An 18,532-nucleotide genomic window follows, 5' to 3' on the forward strand; every position below is an offset into this window, starting at 1 on the left:
TGATGGGAGCTGATGCCAGAATATCATTGATCATAATACTAAATAAAGTAGGACTAAGCACACTTCCCTGCGGCACCCCGTTTTCCTGGACAAATATATCTGATGTTACGTTACGGCGCAATTTAACAGAAAAAGTCCTGTCCCTTAAGAAATTTGAAATAAAAATAGGCAAATTTCCTCTTAAACCATAAGCATAGAGCTTCATTAGTATACCGTGTCGCCATGTCATGTCATAGGCTTTATGGATGAACAAGAACACCCCTATCATGAATTCTTTATTGGCAAATGCCTCTGCAATACAATGCTCCAAATTCATTAAATGATCTTGTGAACTTCTGTATTTACTCAAGCCATATTGTTGCTTATTTAACAAATTCTTCGACTCTAAAACAAAAAGAAGCCTATTCTTTACCATACGTTCCATGACCTTACATAGACAAGAAGTCAAAACAATAGGACGAAATGAAGTGGGATTCATAAAACGACCAGCCTCTTTGGGTATCGGTATAACGTGCGCAAAGTGCAATGAGTTTGGGAACATTCGAGACGCCCAATTCTCATTGTACAATGCTAACATCTTAATCGGGTTGTCCTGATTAAGATGCTGGATCATACCGTACGTGATGGTGTCTGGTCCAGGGCTGGTGTCTTTACAGGATTTAAGGGCAAGGAGCAGTTCATCTATCATAAACTCTTTGTTATACAGGGAGTCTACGTCTTCTGTGGCAAAGTCTAATATCTGTAGATCAGCCGTGCATTTATGATGTCGAAAACGTGGATCATAATTGGCTGAGCTACTTACATGAGAAAAACTCGTGGCGAGGATGTTAGCAACGTCCACGGGCTCGTCATAGATGTTATTATTTACTTGCAAGGTGGTGACTGGGAAATATGGGCCTTTATTATTTAATATTCTTATGGTGGACCAGACTTTACGTAATGGTGTTGTACGAGCCACCGTGGACGCAAAGGACCGCCAGGAGTCACGTTTGGCCCTTCTTATTATTATCCTTGCCTCAACCCATGCCTGTTTGTATGTAATAAAATTTTTCTCCGTGGACTGACTATCAAAAATCCTGTATCTCCTCTTGCGTTTTCTTAATGCTTGTCGCCAATCCGGCGTACACCAATGCGCTCTATGCTTCACATGAAGTGTAGAAGTCTTGGGAATAGCAGCGTCAGCTGCGTGTAATATGCAAGTAGTTATATTTTCGACCTTAACATCTATGGTCTCCCCAGATATATCTAAATTGGCGATCCTTGAGAAGGATCCCCAATATGCTTTCTTATAGTTAAATTTTGGAGGTGGAGGGTCCGAAATGATGTCGCGTGTATGAGAAAGACAGATGGGTAAATGATCACTTCCCAAGGAGTCGTCGTAAGGGTCCCATGAGAAATCTTGATGTATACCAGGGGAGGCCAAAGATAAGTCAATGGCCGAAAAGTTACCAGTACGATCATCTACATGAGTCGCTCTACCGTCGTTCAGAAGACAGAGGTTGGACTGTAGTATTAGGTCGGCTACTTGCTCCCCACGACCATCAATCCTTAAGCTACCCCATTGATAGTGATGGGCGTTAAAATCGCCCAACACTAACTTATTCCCAGGCAGATGTTCAAATAGTGAATATAAAGCATCACTATCAATGGGGCTATGTGGATGACAGTAGAGAGAGTAAATAGACAGGTACGTGTTATTAAATTTTACTCTGCACGCGACCGCTTCCAGAAAAGAGTTTAGAATCACTTCCGTTTGTGGGTGTGATTTGTGTGTGTAAATGGCTACTCCGTGACCTTCATATCTTCTATACGAGTGGTAGTGTTTTAACTGTGGAGGATCAGGATGATCCTCGAGGCGCGTCTCCTGTAAACAAACAACGTGTGGCCTGTGTATTGACAGCAAGATTGCTATATCTTAAACTTATTCCCAATACCTCTACAATTCCACTGTAATACGGTGAAAGGGACGGTTTAAGATTTACGTTGGGGGCCAGGATGTTTAGGCTGTTTTTCCCAGCCGCCAGAAGGCAAGCGACTACCAGTGGACCTATCCTGGTTCTTCATTACAGAAACCTCCATATTTTCATCAACTACGAGGTTCCCAGATTCCACCGAGGAAGAGCTACCCTTCCTCTCCCTCGCTGGGCCAGGAGCAGGAAGAACATGAGGACGTGACTTAGTAAGGGTGGTCATATTACTCTTACAAGAGTTGTCAGGCTTCGTTTTAGGTTTGACTGGCTGAGAAGCAGCAGCAGCCTAAGAATAGGAAGTTGTAACAGGGGTATCAGGTTGAGGTAGAATGTGTGACAAGAGGAACTAGTTCAGGGTCAGTCTGTGTCCCAGCAGAGCACATCACGGGACGGGACATCACCGCTGAAGCATAGGACCTATTCGGCGTAGGAATTGCATGCAACTCCTTCACCTTTTTCCTTGCTTCATAGTAGGAGACACCCTCAGTCGCCTTCACTGTGCAGACCTCTTTCTCCTCCTTCCACTTGGGACAATCCCTAGAGAAAGTGGAATGAGCACCCTTACAGTGGAAGCAACAGATAGTCTCTGATGTGCATTACTCAACATTGTGACCCTGTGTTGCACATTTGCCACACACTGACTGTGACGCCCGACAATTCTTAGCAATGTGCCCATATAATTGACACTTCATGCAATGGAGTGGGTTGGGGATATAAGGTCTGACATTAACAATTTCATAGCCAATTTTGACATGTGCCGGGAGTGAAACTTTGCTGAAAGTCAAAGGAATGGTGGCCGTCTTCGTCCTCATGCCTTCGGAAAATCTAGTTATAAACCGGGCATCGATAACATCTTGCTGAGCAAGTTCCTCTATGATGTCTTCCTCACTCATCACCATGAGATCCCTGCAAGTGATAACCCCCTTGCAGGAATTCATGGATGTTGGGATCTTGGCCTCGACATCATGGATATGAAACTTACGCAGCTTCAGCAAGTCTTTAACTTGGGAGGAATTACTAGTCTTGACAAGGAGGTCTCCATTCACAAGTTTTTTTACTTGTTCCATCTATCCAGCACAGCCATCAATAACCTTCTTAATCATGAAGGGATTGAGACTGCTCAAGGGAGTGGAACCTAGAGCATGAACAATCACAAACTCCGCATTTTTTTCATTTATGTCCAGAGGCAATCGAGTCTGGGGCCGTTCTGTCTGGGGGCTGTTAGTCTATTGATCGGTCGGGGGTCTTCAGGACCACCTCCCCCCCTGAGGGGGGAAGAGGCAGTAGGGGCGTCCTCCACAGTACCACTCCTCCCTAGCAGGGGAAGTGGGAAGAAGGAGAGAAAACGAGCAAGGGACAAACAACCGGGGACCACACACCTAAGTCTGAGGTTGCCCTCTCAAACCACTCCAGGGAGGCCCGACCGTGTCAGTTCACGCCCCAGAGCGATCAGTGGGGGGAACCCTCCGTGGGTGATAAGCAAAGGTAAACTCAGTAAATAGGAACAGGCACCTACTGTTTCAAACTAATAGGGAAGGGTGGAAAGTTAGAAACTAACTAGCCTAACGTCACCAGAAGGGTGAAAAAAAAAAACTAATCCCGGTGAGGCAGCCCTGAAAACTAGAGAAAAGCGCAGCGAAAAATACGTCTACTCTCTTCACGACCATACATCAAAGTCCAATGCCTTTTTTTTTTTTTTTTTTTTTTTTTTTGTCTATCAACCATTGGGGCCGAAGCCTCTGGTTATTAAGGGCAGATATATACATGTATATACATTTAGACATATATACATATATATACAAATATATAAATATATATATATATATATACATACACACACACACACACACACACACACACACACACTTTCATGCATACATACAGACACACTTTCATGCAAACGTACATATATATACATAATAATTTTAATTTTATTTATTTTCTTGCATTTTTATTTTTTTGTAATTTTTTTCTGGATTTATATTTTTTATACCTTATATTATAAAGAAAAACTAATCTAAAGACCCTACAACTAATCACCTAACAGACAAATCGGTAACTAATACTATATCCTACAGAGACAATTAGCTAGGCTTAAACTAATGATAAAAATACCTCGACTAACAGAGCACCATCGACTGCAGGTATGTGATGCCTTTCTACATGACATACCTGCACTCATCACCTGGTGACTGTCAGTCGAGGCACAACCTAATATAGGGGACATCAATATATGAAAGGGAACCAGAAGAGTCAGGAACATTTCCATATATGTCAGCTTTCAGCCCTAATTAGAAAAACTTAAACAGGATAGTATAATGTATTACATAATTTATACAATAAGTCAAGAACCTCTCCCAGCAGACCACCATCGACTGTAAGTGCCCAATACCTTCCTGTATTGCACACTTGCACTCATCAGCTAGTGACTGTCAGGCGAGGAACTTGGCTTAATGTAGTGGACATCTATATTAGAAATAGATCAGTGGGAGGAGGAACTATTTAAAATATGTCAACTGTCAACCCTAATTAATATTACTATATATACATATTTACCGTTGATAAAAACCATAACCACACAGTAAAAAAGTCACATCACTCTGATCAGTCTGGTCTCTTTCAAGAAGGACATCAATTTATCAGTCATAACAATGTCCCCATCACCCAGGATGGTGGAAAGGGTGAAGGGGACGTCTACTGCGCTGCAGTAATTTATGAGTGAAGCACGTTCACGAATAAATTGTCGACAGCGCAGGATGATATGACTGATAGATAACACCGCATTACAGATGTCACAGTGCGGTGGGAAGCGTCTTTCCATATATGGTTTCATGCGCGTTAAAATGGTGGCATTGACCTGTAACCGTGCCAACACTTTTTCTTCGAGGCGACTGGGACGGTTGGCAGTGTCCCAGTCGCCCAGGTACGGCTTACAAGTTGGAATATTTAGTCTGCTCCACTGACTTTGCCACAGAAGATTTATTGATTTCTTTCCGAGAGATAGACACGACCGCAGATCACGAGGAACGTCCCAAGTCTCCTCGAGCTCTACAGCCGACTTTGCAAGTAAGTCAGCCTGCTCATTGCCGTAGATACGACAATGACCAGGCACCCAGATCAGCGTGAATGACTTGTTGCATGAATGCAACTTATTAACGATGCGGCCCTGGATCTCGTGAGAGTCCGTAGTGCAAGATGCAATTGCTTGAAGGGCTGATTTTGAATCTGAAAATATGACAAATGAGTCATGCCTAGAATTGAGAGCATAGTCTATGGCTTTGTCAATAACAAAAAGTTCTGAAGTAAACACAGATGTATGAGTCGGCAACCGAAACCTGAGGGCACATTCAGTCGACCACACACTTGCACCCACACATTCACTCGGCTTGGAGCCGTCGGTGTACAATTGATGGGACTCAAGTGACGAACAATGATGTTACGAAACAAGTGTTGGACCTCCGCCTCTGGATCCTTGGCCTTTGGTGCTGGGAGCCATGTAGCATCCACTGTAAAGTCGGGTGGCTCCCAAGGCGCTATATTTTTAAGCACCAACTTGTCACAGTCACTGGGGTCCACATCAAGCTCCTGAGTCAGTAAGTGGAGGCGAGCGGCAAGTGGCCGACGCATCCCCAGCAGAAGGTGGTGGTATTCACGCAGGGGGGGTACAGGCCACATTGCCAATATTACTTTTCCTTAATTTTTGCAACCCATACAATAATGCCAGGTGGTCACGGCGAATACGGAGGGGAGGCACATTCGCCTCCATTTCCATACGAGCTACACAGGTACACCGGACAGCTCCAAGACACATTCGCAAGCATTTATTCTGCAACACATCCAATCCTTTCAGCATGGCATCAGATGCCGAGCCATACACCTATGCGCCATAGTCTAGCTTCGATTGAATAAAGGACTTATACACCATTAATAAAGATTTTCTGTCGGCACCCCAGGTAGTACCCGCTAGGTACTTAAGGACATTTAATGGTTTATCACAACGAGCAAGCAAAGTATTAACGTGAAGTTTAAAATTCATTCTACGATCAAAATGTATTGCTAAAAATTTTACAGAATTTTGCAAAGGTACCGCCTGATTACCCAAAGTTAAGCACAAATTAGGTATGTTACGATTAGTGAAGACTATAGCGGCACACATATGGACGGAAAACTTAAATCCCCACTGCAAGGCCCATTGGTGGACGGAGTCAAGGGCTGCTTGAATCCTCCCAGCCGAAAATTGTGCATTACTGGAAGAGTGCCATATTGCACAATCGTCAGCATAGAGCGAGTATTTAAGATTCCTCGGGATGGGAGCTGATGATAGAATATCAATGATCATAATACTAATTAAAGTAGGACTAAGCACACTTCCCTGCGGCACCCCGTTTTCCTGGACAAATATATCTGATGTTACGTTACGGCGCAATTTAACAGAAAAAGTCCTGTCCCTTAAGAAATTTGAAATAAAAATAGGCAAATTTCCTCTTAAACCATAAGCATAGAGCTTCATTAGTATACCGTGTCACAATGTCATGTCATAGGCTTTATGGATGAACAAGAACACCCCTATCATGAATTCTTTATTTACAAATGCCTGTGGAATACAATGCTCCAAATTCATTAAATGATCTTGTGAACTTCTGTATTTACTCAAGCCATATTTTTGCTCATTTAACAAATTCTTCGACTCTAAAACAAAAAGAAGCCTATTGTTTACCATACGTTCCATGACCTTACATAGACAAGAAGTCAAAACAATAGGACGAAATGCAGTGGGATTCATAAAACGACCAGCCTCTTTGGGTATTGGTATGACGTGCGCAAAGTGCAATGAGTTTGGGAACGTTCGAGACGCCCAAATCTCATTGTACAATGCTAACATCTTAATCAAGTTGTCCTGATTAAGATGCTGGATCATACCGTACGTGATAGTGTCTGGTCCAGGGCTGGTGTCTTTACAGGATTTAAGGGCAAGGAGCAGTTCATCTATCGTAAACTCTTTGTTATACGGGGAGTCTACGTCTTCTGTGGCAAAGTCTAATATCTGTAGATCAGCCGTGCATTTATGATGTCGAAAACGCGGATCATAATTGGCTGGGCTACTTACATGAGAAAAACTCGTGGCGAGAATGTTAGCAACGTCCACGGGCTCGTCATAGATGTTATTATTTACTTACAAGGCGGTGACTGGGAAATATGGGCCTTTATTATTTAATACTCTTATGGTGGACCAGACTTTACGTAATGGTGTTGTACTAGTCACCGTGGACGCAAAGGACCGCCAGGAGTCACGTTTGGCCTTTCTTATTATTATCCTTTCCTCAACCCGTGCCTGTTTGTATGCAATAAATTTTTCTCCGTGGGCTGACTATCAAAAATCCTGTATCTCCTATTCCGTTTTCTTAATGCTTGTCGGCAATCCGGCGTACACCAATGTGCTCTATGCTTCACAAGAAGTGTAGAAGTCTTGGGAATAGCAGCCTCAGCTGCGTGTAATATGGAAGTAGTTATATTTTCGACCTTAACATCTATGGTCTCCTCAGATATATCTAAATTGGCGATCCTTGAGAAGGATCCCCAATATGCTTTCTTATAGTTAAATTTTGGAGGTGGAGGGTCCGAAATGATGTCGCGTGTATGAGAAAGACAGATGGGTAAATGATCACTTCCCAAGGACTCGTCGTAAAGGTCCCATGAGAAATTTTGATGTATACCAGGGGAGGCCAAAGATAAGTCAATGGCCGAAAAGTTACCAGTACGATCATCTACACGAGTCGCTCTACCATCGTTCAGAAGACAGAGGTTGGACTGTAGTATTAGGTCGGCTACTTGCTCCTCACGACCATCAATCCTCAAGCTACCCCATTGATAGTGATGGGCGTTAAAATCGCCCGACACTAACTTATTCCCAGGCAGATGTTCAAATAGTGAATATAAAGCATCACTATCAATGGGGCCATGTGGAGGACAGTAGAGAGAGGAAATAGACAGATACGTGTTATTAAATTTTACTCTGCACGCGACCGCTTCCAGAGTAGAGTTTAGAATCACTTCCGTTTGTGGGTGTGATTTGTGTGTGTAAATGGCTACTCCATGACCTTCATATCTTCTATACGAGTGGTAGTGTTTTAACTGTGGAGGATCAGGATGATCCTCGAGGCGCGTCTCCTGTAAACAAACAACGTCTGGCCTGTGTCTTGACAGCAAGATTGCTATATCTAGAACTTATTCCCAATACCTCTACAATTCCACTGTAATACGGTGAAAGTGACGGTTTAAGATTTACATTGGGGGCCAGGATGTTTAGACTGTTTTTGCCGCCCGCCAGAAGGCGAGCTACTACCAGGGGACCTATCCCGGTGCTTGCTTACAGAAACCTCCATATTTTCATCAATTACGAGGTTCCCAGATTCCACCGAGGAAGAGCTACCCTTCCTCTCCCTCGCTGGGCCAGGAGCAGGAAGAACATGAGGACGTGACTTAGTAAGGGTGGTCATATTACTCTTACAAGAGATGTCAGGCTTCGTTTTAGGCTTGACTGACTGAGAAGCAGCAGCAGCCTTAGAATAGGAAGTTGTAACAGTGGTATCAGGTTGAGAGGTGGACTGGACAGGAGGCTGAGATGGAGAGGTAGAATGTGTGACAAGAGAAACCGGTTCAGGGTCAGTCTGTGTCCCAGTAGAGCATATCACGGGATGGGACATCACCGCTGAAGCATAGGACCTATTCGGCGTAGGAGTTGCATGCAACTCCTTCACCTTTTTCCTTGCTTCATAGTAGGAGACACCCTCAGTCGCCTTCACTATGCAGACCTCTTTCTCCTCCTTCCACTTGGGACAATCCCCAGAGGAAGTGGAGTGAGCACCCTTACAGTGGAAGCAACAGATAGTCTCTGATGTGCATTGCTCAGCATTGTGACCCTGTGTTGCACATTTGCCACACACTGACTGTGACGCCCGACAATTCTTAGCAATGTGCCCATATAATTGACACTTCATGCAATGGAGTGGGTTGGGGATATAAGGTCTGACATTAACAATTTCATAGCCAACTTTGACATGTGCCGGGAGCGAAACTTTGCCGAAAGTCAAAGGAATGGTGGCCGTCTTCGTCCTCATGCCTTCGGAAAATCTAGTTATAAACCGGGCATCGATGATATCTTGCTGGGCAAGTTCCTCTATGATGTCTTCCTCACTCATTACCATGAGATCCCTGCAAGTGATAACCCCCTTGCAGGAATTCATGGATGTTGGGATCTTGGCCTCGACATCATAGATATGAAACTTACGCAGCTTCAGCAAGTCTTTAACTTGGGAGGAATCACTAGTCTTGACAAGGAGGTCTCCATTCACAAGTTTTTTTACTTGTTCCACCTCCCCAGCACAGCCATCAATAACCTTCTTAATCATGAAGGGATTGAGACTGTTCAAGGTAGTGGAACCTAGAGCATGAACAATCACAAACTCCGCATTTTTTACATTTATGTCCAGAGGCAATCGGGTCTGGGGCCGTTCTGTCTGGGGGCGGTCAGTCCATTGATCGGTCGGGGGTCGGTCAGGACCACCTGCCCCCCTGAGGGGGTGAGAGGCAGTATGGGCGTCCTCCATCGTACCCCTCCCCCCTAGCGGGGGAAGTGGGAAGAAGGAGAGAAAACGAGCAAGGGACAAACAACCGGGGACCACACACCTAAGTCTGAGGTTGCCCTCTCAAACCACTCCAGGGAGGCCCGACCGTGTCAGTTCACGCCCCAGAGCGATCAGTGGGGGGAACCCTCCGTGGGCGATAAGCAAAGGTAAACTCAGTAAATATGAACAGACATCTACTGTTTCAAACTAATAGGGAAGGGTGGAAAGTTAGAAACTAACTAGCCTAACGTCACCAGAAGGGTGAAAAAAAAAAACTAATGCCGGTGAGGCAGCCCTGAAAACTAGAGAAGAACGCAGCGAAAAACTCTTCTACTCTCTTCACGACCATACATCAAAGTCCAATGCCTTTTTTTTTTTTTTTTTTTTTTCCTATCAACCACTGTGGCCGAATCCTCTTGTTATTAAGGCCGGATATATATATGTATATATATTTAAACATATATACATATATATACAGAAATATATATATACATACATACACACACACACACACACACACACACACACACTTCCATGCATACATACAGACACACTTTTATGCAAACGTACATATATATACATAATAATTTTAATTTTATTTATTTTTTTGCATTTTTAATTTTTTAAATTTTTTTTTGGATTTATATTTTTTATACCTTAAATTATAAAGAAAAACTAATCTAAAGACCCTACAACTAATCACCTAACAGACAAATCGGTAACTAATACTATATCCTACAGAGACAATTAGCTAGGCTTAAACTAATGATAAAAATACCTCGACTAACAGAGCACCATCGACTGCAGGTATGTGATGCCTTTCTACATGACATACCTGCACTCATCACCTGGTGACTGTCAGTCAAGGCACAACCTAATATAGGGGACATCAATATATGAAAGGGAACCAGACGAGTCAGGAACATTTCCATATATGTCAGCTGTCAGCCCTAATTAGAATAACTTAAACAGGATAGTATAATGTATTACATAATTTATACAATAAGTCAAGAACCTCTCCCAGCAGATCACCATCGACTGCAAGTGCCCAATACCTTCCTGTATTGCACACTTGTGTCATAAATGACTTTGTGTCATAAAATACTTTGTGGTTCCTTTGTGGTTGAGTTATATATATATATATATATATATATATATATATATATATATATATATGACTCGTGGACGAACGGTTTTTATATCTTGGAGTAGCTTCCCATTTGTCATGTAGTGACAGGAGAGGTAAAGAATAGTATGGGACTATTTTTATTTGTCTTGGAAATATTAACAAGTCTCTCACACAGAGCGGAATATAGAGTCCAGTCCCGCTAGCTATATCTCTGTCTCTCTCTCTCTGTCTCTCTCTCAAGTTGCCAAGCCCTTCCCCTACGACCAGCCTCTTGTATCGCTTGTCCCCTTCTGAGCTCTCTTTCCTAAATTCTGGTGAAACAGGAGACGTATCACGTGTGTTCCTCGTGGATGGAAAGTTTAAGAAGCCTGTGTGTGAGTATGTGTGTATATGTGTGTGTGGTCACCAGGGCTTTGTTCCCGGGTGGTTTGCTGACAACTAACTGCATCATCTCCTTACTGGCCGCTGTCGTCAGCTTTCCTCAGTGTAACTTGCAAGCTCATTTCCTTTTCCCAGGCTCGCAGAGGGCTGTCTATCTATCTATTTATCTATCTATCTATTATGATTTGTAATTATAATACATTGCTCGGCCGCGCGAAAATGGCGTACCATCGACAGTTAATAGTCCTAATATATTAATACATACTATATACACATTATAATGAACTTATAAGCTAATAAAGTGAAATACATAATATTGTAAAAGTAACATAATTGTATGAATATTGTATACATATATTATTCATAGTAAATAGTGATTATTCAGTAATATTACATTTTAAACAAGTTGTATACATATTTGAATAAATGCATTGAAGTAAATTATTTAACTGTAATACAGTATGTACTTGGGTTATTATAGTGAAATGCATACATGCAAGAATAAAAAATAGTTTAAAATGAAGATTATGGTAAGAGTTACTAATATTTCATTTAAAGATAATGGTACTGGTCTGCCATATATGGGTCATTCTTCTTTGTATATATATATATATATATATATATATATATATATATATATATATATATATATATATATATATATATATATATATAATTAATACTATATACAAAATATATACACTTCATTCAGGGTGGTTAACTGTGATGTTAACTCTCCCCCCACTAAATAATGACTCGAAATTGGCAATTCTTGCATGCATTCTGTGCATTGCGAACAGCAGTACTGCAACTACAATGCAGACGATTTTAAAGACAGTAGGTGCTGGGCTATACACATAATATGGGTTGAACATACTCAAACTCAAATCTTCCCAGGGCTTCATTGTTTCATTGATCAGCTGCATAGTTTCAAACTTAGGTGAAGTCAGATTAATACTTGTGCTCCTGTTTAAGTTCATATCAGGCAGTGGGTGGCAATGTTTGTGTGTATGATTGAGAATGGCGTAGTGATTGATGGTGGATAAAGTAGACATGGCTGATGTAAATACCTCACAGTAGTCTGGTGCTATGGATAATCCTGAGGCTGATGTATGAGATGGTGGTATATCTGGACAGACTATGTAAACTGATGTGTTATGAGGGAAATAAAAAAACTGTGAGTGTCCAATGCGTTGATGGTGTACAAGTTTATCTGGAGCAAAAGTGAAGTTGCAATGATGATGAATATTGTCATTTCTGATGATAGCCATTTCACAAGGGACTGTATCAGTAGGCTGAAACGTGAAAATGTACGCAGGACAAAGATGAACAGCATGTAAGGATGTGCGGCACTTTCGTTCAATCGTTGACTCACTTGCGAAAGTGACAGTGTCCCGTCTCTTGGAGACCATGATGAGTTCGGTGTCTGTGTTGATGTTGATGATGACCAAAGTGTTGTTATTTTTATAGGGGAAGGGGTGTATTTGGTAGGTATACTGTGAACAGGTCTTCAGTGATGAATGGTACATGAACTACCACTGATGTTGGTGTTAGTGTTGCTTCTATATACGGGTAATATTGCATAAATTCCCTACTGCAGAACAACGGCTTCAATTTATGTTTATGTATGCCTTGACTAACTATCTGCCGTAGCTCATGAACTGGGAGTAAGTCATTTGTGATCTTGCCATCACCAGCATTCGAAATTACTTGCATAAGTGCCCTGAAACGATCTCTAGTGTTCTATAATTGTAGTAGAATCGTGTCAATATGTTCTGTGATGATGGAGAAGTGCTGGAAAAGAGTAACGTTTCCCTCTAATTCATTTACTTTACCTACACTCTCGAGAGCTACGTTTTCTGCTTGTTTCAGATTTTTCACAATTGTCTTCATTGCTGAGTTCTGTCCTGTGATGAATTTATCTTGGTATGTTAGTACCTGAGCTATCTTATTAAATTTGTTGTTTATTTCTTTAAAGTCATCCTCTGTAGCCAATCCAAAGATGTTCCCAAGAACTGCGCTGCCCAGGTCGAACAAACCGCGCTTTTGGCGAGTACGTGTGATGTTGTTCCTGTCGCTCAGTACCTCCGTTCCATAAGATGGGAGATCTTGGATCATGACGAGCATAGTTGACTTCGCCTGTTCTAGTTTCCATTTCGCTAACTTCACGATTTCATTCACTTCCTTGGTGTTGTGTGCTTGTGAAACATAATTTCCTATCATGAAGTCCGGAGTTCGCATCGGCGTCGCAAGTCTTTCTAGATAAGTAGGTAAGTCATACAAGTAATCTAGACTTATTTCAGTACTCATGACGTCCTTAACGATTGTAGTCGTGGCCGTTGGAGCTATGAGGCATCCTTGTTGTACTATATGTTTGGGGTCTAAGTGCGCATATCCTCTTGCTATGTAGAGGAGAATCATAGCATAAGTCCCTTCATCGTAACCTACCGAAAAAAAAAAAAAATCTATTAATTTCCTATAATGCTGTGGTCGATGATAGTGATGATGTGCGTTACGATTGATTGTTATTTCATTTATAGAAGGAGTTTAAATCGATATTTAATTCTCGTAAATGATGTACTGTCGATTTTATTGGAACAGTTGCACCTATGCCCGATTGTTTGGTATATGACCTTAATTTCTTTTTGTAATCATTGTTGTGTTCTTGCTTGGTTTCTTGAGGTACGTTCACCTGTTCGGTTGTATCCGAGGCTGAATAATTATATGATAATTCCCTTCAAACTCGTTTTAAATGGTCAATATGAACTTGTTTCTCCTCGCAACTTGAAAGTGACTTAATTAAAACTTTGTTTGCTTTTATGTTAATTACTCTGTATGGGCCCTCAAATTTTGGGGATAATTTATTGTCTCTCGTATGAATGACACCGTAAACAATGTCTCCTAAGCTGATAGGTGAATCTTTTGCCTTCTTGTTAAATGCCTCCGTCATTTCTTCCTTGGACATCGTTAATTGTTTTTTGACTCTTTTGTGAATGTCCTGGAATTCACGTAAACGGAGTTTAGAGTAATCATCGTAATTGTATATAGGCATGCTGTCACCTTGTAGGAGCTCATATGGTAATTTTTTATCTGTGCCATATATAATGAAATGTGGTGTGTCACCGATGGATTTATTTATAGACCCATTAACTGAGGCCTCTACTCTGGGAATCCAATCATCCCAGCTTGCATAATTTTCACTGAGAATGTGTCGTAGCACATCTAATACCTTTTTATTTTGTCTCTCTACCAACCCATTCGATGCTGGGTGATAGGCCAAAACGTTAACCTTTTTGATGTTGTATTGTTTATATATTTCTTGTAAGATCTCAGAATTAAATTCTCCTCCATTATCACTTATTAATACCTTTGGGGTAGTAAAGCGACATATTACATTATCTGTTATTGCCTTTGCTACTGTCTCTGCTGTCTTATCTTTAATTGGAGCTAAAATGATATAACGGGAAAAATGATCCGTTGCTACGAATAAGTATAGGTTATTATTGTATGATAAAGGCATCTTGAGTAAATCAACAGCGACAACGTCCCATGGTTGATGTGGTACAGGGTAATTACCCATCGGTGCAGGTGTGATTGGGTATCCTTTGTGTTTCTTTTCGTAATGAAGGCCAATAATATAATAGCTGGGCTTGGTTGAATGTCTTATCCTTTCCAGGATGTCCTGCATGTGGGCTGTCGTGTATCAATCGTAATACTTGGGGTATCATGTCATTAGGTACTACCAACTGGTTAGTATTTCTTTGGCGTTTTGGTTGTTTAGAGTTAATTTTGTATAATGTATTATTGACCATTGTGAATTGTTCAAGTGGGACATGCAGTTTGGGTAATTGTATGTCATCTCCACTTTCTAACTTGTATATTACTTTAGACCATATTGGGTCAAGTCTTTGTGCCTTTGCGATATCCTCGTGGTTTGGGATATTTCCTTTGAGATCTAACGCCGCGACCTGAATTGTGTTCGGGTTCCTAGATAATGCGTCAGCTACTATGTTCATTTTACCTTGTATATAATGAATTTATACATTGTAGTTTTCAACTGTACATTTCCATCTTGCTCTCCTCCCAGAAAGGAGTTTTTCTTTAAACATACCCACCAGTGGTTTATGGTCGGTGAATAAGTGGATTTCGTAACCATATACCAAATCTCGAAACTTTTGTAATGCAAAAACCACTGCAAGTGCCTCTAAGTCTGTAGTGCAATAATTTTTCTCCGCACCTCTTGTTTGTCTGCTGGCAAATGCAATCGGTTGATTCTTTCCTCTTTTATCTTCCTGCATCAGTACAGCCCCTAATCCTTTAACTGATGCGTCTGTACAAATAAGAAATGATTTTGTGTAATCCGGATATGCTAAACAAGGTGCATTTGTTAGTTTAATTTGTAGATTGCTAAATGCCCTTTTTTGTTCTTCTTCCCATTGGAATACAGCATCTTTTTTGAGTAGTTGGAATAGAGGGAAGGCTATATGAGAGAACTGTGGTACGAATGACCTATAGTACCCAGCCAGACCTAAAAATTGTCTAACTTCGTCAGTCGTAGTGGGTTCAGGAAAATCTCTCACTGCCTGTATTTTGTCATCAGTGGTGTGAATACCATCAGAACTTAATTTGTGGCCTAAGAAATTTATTTCCTTAAAGCAAAATTTGCATTTAGAAAGTTTAATTTTTAATCCAGCATCACTAAGCTTTTGTAAGAGTAAGTCTAATTTCCTGAGGTGATCCTTAATATTCTTCGTTGCGATTATAATATCGTCAAGATAAACAAATATTCCTTGTCCTAAAATTCTGGACAACACGTAATTCATAAGACGCTGGAATGTGCCTGGGGCTGTCCTCAGTCCCATTGGCATTCTTGTATATTGATAATGGCCTCTGTTTGTTGAAAAGGCAGTGTATTTACGTGACTCCTGAGATACCGGAATCTGATAGTAGCCGTTTAGGAGATCGATGGTCGAGAATATATTATTCTCAGGACCAATATTCTGTAGAAAATCGCTTAGCAATGGCATGGGAAATCTGTCTGGGATTGTGTGATTATTTAGTTTAAGGTAATCTACTACCGCACGCATTTCTCCATTTCGTTTGGGCACGAAGAATAGGGGGGCGTTCCATGGGGAAACTGAAGGCTCAATAATTCCAAGTTTTAACATTTCATCGACATACTGATTTGCAAGTGTACGTTGGGAGTGTGGTATGCGGTAAGCTGGTACGAAAATTGGTGGTGTTTCTGGGTGCACATTAATCATGTGATTAATCAAGTTAGTACACCCTAATTGTTCTCCGGGCAATGCTACGGTGTCCCTGTGTGTTTCCAGCAGGGTTAACAAATCATTTTCTTTGTCAAATTCACCTGAATGAATTAAATTCTCTTTTATTCTTTCTCTATCCGTAGATTTTATCTCACTTGTTACTCCAGCTATAACTATTTCCTTCACAGGGGCGGAACATTTTTCAATATTAACTATGCAAGTTCCCTTTTTCAACTGAACTTCCCCATTCATGTGATTAATTATGAATATCTGAGTTTGCCCTTCGTCGTTCGTATGACATAATGCGTTTTCTACTGACAATCCCTTTACATAATTCTTCTAAGACAAGAACAGTACTATTCCGTAATTTGCTCTTTATGGTAACCTTCATGTATGAATTAGGTGGTATAACTAAATCATTAGTGAGATGGGCTGGAAAAATTGTTAAATCAGTACTGTTATCTGGGACACTAATTCTGGAGGATGGGGTTGGTGGTGTGAGTGGATCTATGCACTCATCTGTTTGTGTATGTTTGTTTAAGCCTTTAATATTACCAATTCTTTTTGGCTCTCTTTTATCAATCGGTGAGGGCTCTGAAGTTATTTCCTCTATGAATTCATTATCAAAGTCTATTCCATTCATTTGTGGGAGTATAGTTATGTTCTCAGCTCTCATGGATCTTAAGCCCAGTAACATATGAGCTTTAATTGCTAAGTTTTCAACGATATAGAAAAATGCAGAGAATGGTCTTGTAGTTTCTGTGAAACTGAGATTTAATCTTATCATACCTTTCACTGTAATCTCTTCTCCATCTACCGTGTATAAATATAAATCAGCTTCATCCAGAAAAGTTACTTTCTTTTTATTTTTAAGAATTCTATTTAGTTCTTCATGTGTTATTAAGTTCACTGGAGAGCCTGTATCTAAAAATAAGGAAACGTTTTGATCCTCACATACAGCTGGTATCAAGATACACTCATTTCCCAACATGCCTCCTATGTGAAGTTTAGCCTTGTTCTTTACGTTTGTTCGTTTTTTGTCATGACTTGGTCTTCCCCCGATTTGAACATAGACAATTTTTTCTACTGTTTTGCAATCACTAGTCCAGTGCCCTTGGTATCTATGATGCCTACAGTAAGGACCAAATCCTTGTCTCTTTTGTTTGTCCTCTTTTGCCTTGATAAAGCATTCATACCTTGTGTGTCCTGGTTTTGCACAATAATGACATAGAATGGACCTATCCCTTGACTGTGACCTACGAGGTGATTTCCCATAAGAAGTGTTGTTTATGGCGCGAGACCTGCTCGGGCTGCGCGAAAACTTATGAAACTGCCTGTAGGAAGGCGTCTGGGAACGAGGTCTAGGCGTTTTTGTTTGTTTGGGCTGCCTCATTTCTGGTCGCGATCGATTTTGTTCTCTGTTTGGGGTCGGTGTAGATGTTTTCACAGCTGATACTGTCTCAGGTACCCTGATTCTACCAGAATGTGCATGTGTGTCGACCACACCTGCTTTACTACACTGCATCTCTACCTCTTTCATTAAGTCTAGCAAGCACATTCCTGGGGTGTATGCGATCGTCTTGGCGATCTTAAGGGTCCTATCAGGTAATTTACACAAGGCAGCTACATAACCAATGATGTCCACGACGAGGTCTGGGGATATCTTTCCATCATCTGTTATCCAATTAGAATTCTCCAGAGTAGCTAAAACAGTTCTCTTGATTGTGGAGACATCAGCAGTTATTTCACTGAGCACATGGTTTGTAGTGTGCTCCCTTACAAGATCTACAATTTTATGTAATTCTGGAATTATACCTGGCAAGAAGTTCATACCTCCAGAAAATTTCTTCAGAAATTCAGTTTTAAATTCATCATATGTCCTAGCATGATGGAGCTTATCTGAGCGCAATAAATTGCTTGCTGGACATCTTTCCTGGCTTATGCAAGATGAAAAAATAGCAATTTTCTCTTGTTCATCTAGTATGTGGCGCTTGATGAACATTTGTTTGCACTGAGTGACTAATGAAATGACATCAATGCGATCTTTGTCTGTGCCAGAGAATTTTGGGGCAGTTTTATCCTCGTGATACACAAACACGTGAGGTGTGGTTGTTAGATCCGCGGTATTTGTTTCTTGATCGATTTTTAATGATTGCCCTG

Source organism: Coenobita brevimanus, chromosome 8 (assembly GCF_032717465.1).
Source record: "Coenobita brevimanus isolate Jiangsu-jjx chromosome 8, ASM3271746v2, whole genome shotgun sequence".
NCBI lineage: Eukaryota > Metazoa > Arthropoda > Malacostraca > Decapoda > Coenobitidae > Coenobita > Coenobita brevimanus.